The sequence below is a fragment of the Bactrocera latifrons genome, unplaced genomic scaffold, assembly GCF_001853355.1.
Source record: "Bactrocera latifrons isolate USDA-ARS-PBARC rearing strain unplaced genomic scaffold, ASM185335v1 scaffold_476, whole genome shotgun sequence".
In the NCBI taxonomy this organism is placed as follows: Eukaryota; Metazoa; Arthropoda; class Insecta; order Diptera; family Tephritidae; genus Bactrocera; species Bactrocera latifrons.
In genome coordinates, this window is record NW_017537130.1 from 11,553 (window position 1) to 14,582 (window position 3,030).

General features: G+C 30.6%; 1 long non-coding RNA gene across 1 annotated transcript; it reads right to left on the bottom strand.

Moving 5' to 3' along the window:
• Nucleotides 1-305: 305 nt before the first annotated feature.
• Nucleotides 306-1,505, bottom strand: LOC108973415. Its single transcript, XR_001993725.1, has 5 exons — nt 1,430-1,505; nt 1,094-1,364; nt 938-1,041; nt 677-830; nt 306-610 (listed from the first exon to the last, which is right to left on the bottom strand). It is a non-coding gene; the product is annotated as an uncharacterized LOC108973415 (long non-coding RNA).
• Nucleotides 1,506-3,030: the final 1,525 nt, after the last annotated feature.

The following is a 3,030-nucleotide window of genomic DNA, read 5'->3' on the forward strand; positions in this document are numbered from 1 at the left end:
ACTTGCTCTAAAGGATAGATCTCTCCAAATAAAAGAAGAGGCACATACTGCAGATATGAAAATAAAAGCTGTGGAGTTGCAAATTAAAACTCATGAGCTTGATATTTTAAAGAGAAAAATTCATAAATATATCCAAATATATATAAGATATGTTAATTCCAAGTTTCTTATTGAAAATATATTTATTAAAATTAAATTTGAATCCAAATGTTGTTGGAACGTTTAATTCAATTATTATCTAAAGACAACATAATATGATCTCTAATTTTATGACCAATTTTAGTGAATTGAGTCTAATTTCCCGTATCTATTTCAGCATCATTCTTTTCATTTACAAAATATCTGCAATATGTTGAATTTTTAGATTGTATGCAGATGTTATGCAACGCTGCACATACATTGCCGAACTTTGCCATCTTTTCAGAACTATACCGACTTCTTTTATCGTTACTAAGAATTTTCCACCGGCCTTTCAGTATACCAATGATTCGTTCAACAATAGAGCGTGCTTTTGCATGGGTTTCATTAAACCGTGCTTGGCATGAGCCATGTTCGGGGTTTTTAAATGGTGTCAAACACCATGGTTCTAAAGGTTATCCAGAATCTCCTGCTAATTGAGAAAATACGTAGATATCTCTGTAAATGTATTTTGCAGCTGTATAAGTGCATATATTACCCAAAAGCCAGACATTTCTCATATTATTTTGATTGTATCCGTATGCTTCCTCCAAAAATCTCCTCTGCGCAGAATGCTTCCATACAAAGGAATCGTCAGCGGCTCCACTATATTTTGAATGAATAGCTAAAATTCGATGTGCGTAATCACAAATCTGTAAATATGAGTATGTACATACATATTCGTAAGTATGTGGTCTACAAATCCAAATATATAAATTTATATGCTATGTATTTATGTGAACAAACATGTGCGACTTACTATCATTGAATTAAGACTGTGGTATCCTTTTCTGTTGAAAAACATATGTTCATTCACAGTTGGTTTTTGAAGGCCAAAATGTGTACCATCAATACATCCGATAACTAAACATTTGTATATTTATTTTTAGCATCTTTATTTAGTCGACAAACATACCTCCTGGAACTTTATATTTCTCAACAAAGTATTCTATTCACTTAGATAAACGGTTTGGCGAAAACTTAGTGAAATGTAGACAAAGCCTCGTTTCCATTTCATTAACAATTAAAAAGTGGTTTCCAACTTAGTGTTGATAGCCTCCACCTGCCAAAAGGGACAAAGTCGCTGCTAATAGAAGAATTGGTGGTACTGCGGTTGATAAATGTCCGTTAAATTCTATTTACGATAGGATGAAACTAAATGCGTCTGTCTAAACCGCTTCCTGAATCTGTAAATGATTTAAAATGATAAGATTGGTACCAAGTTAAACGGTATAATTAAAAATGTTCTTACGCTGCTTCAGGTAAAGCCATGGGATTACTTTTGTCACAAATCCTAGACCTTATGGCCATTTGGTGATGTTCTTCATCTGGATCAAATGTACTTAAGTAAAAAAAAAACACTTAGGGTTCATTTTTTTGCCTGCAAAAACTAAATTTAGTAAATTTATATATAAACATATAATAAATTTGAATATTTACGTCGCAATTCCAATTTAATTACTTCTTTCGTTTCGTTTGTTTTGTTTCGTTATTCGAAAATGTCATTTAGAACTACACCAGGGAAGTTATTTTATAAAATTTCGATTCGATTACTTGCTCGCTCACGACTGCCGCGATTCGGGCCCAGGTATTATCTTTATAAAAATTCGTTATGTATTCGGAGAAATGAATCAATTACTCTTTGTAAGATAAATTTCAAATTTGAAAAAACGTAATTATTTTTTGTCGAAACATTTTAAAAACTATCAAAACAAAAATGCATGAAAAGCGTAAATCAGATAAAACTTGAGTTAACATCCCCACCTTAACGATGATAATCGCGGTATAGTAATAGTGCAACGCTTTGTATTTATTTGGTATTATTAATAATCTCTGATAATCTTTGATCTGATAAGGGTTTCAGTTTTATAATAAATAAACATTTATTATATTTTACATATGTTAGTTCCTGCCTTTAATTTTGATTTTATATTGCTACCCCGCTATTTTATCCAGCTAACGACTGAGTGTTATGTATAAAACTAAATGACAGCTTCAGTACAAGGCCTTGATATTCTGAGAAGGTTGATCTTGCATTACTCCACAGTACTGAGCATTACTCTATCAACGTCACGTCAAAAGTGTTTTCAGCCTTATTGTAAATATCATGAAAATAAACTAATACAATAACATGTACTTTTATTTTCGAAAAATTCATGTCAATCACATTTTTGTTTTGATTTGGTCACGTTGAAAAAAATTAAAAATTCATTAAGCCATTTTACGGGATTGTTTTAGCTTAAAAGCGTGCTTTTATTCTTAAAATTTTAATTTTTCTTTATTTTCCAGCAAATACTTTTAAGTTTTAGGGTTCAAAGTTTGTAATACCCAGAAGAAAACGTCGGAAGTCCTATGGAATAAATACATACACATAGTACATATGTATATATAAAAGATCAGCATCTCGTTTTGAAAAAAGTGTTGAGCTTGCCATAGGCCGCGTGAAGATTCTAATCACTTTTCCACTCACACGTATGTATATATGTGATCATACATCTTTGTTGCGCTCATTCAGCAGTGTCAAAGAAATTATTTATGTAAGAATATGGCTGAACTGCTCTAATTACCCTAATCGTCAGCTGATGCAGGGTTGCATTTTTTGATTCCTAGTTTTAAATTTGTTGTAGAACTCAATAAATATTTTAAATTTAACTTTTTTTTATTTTTCTTTACTAATAAACAATTTTTACAGAATAACAACCATATTCAATAAAGAAATTATTAACATCTGCAAATAAAGAATAATTAAATACAATTATTATTAATTATATAACATGATAACTGTCTCTTATACACATCTAGATGTGTATAAGAGACAGGTATTATATTAAGTACATTTTTACATGTGCATGT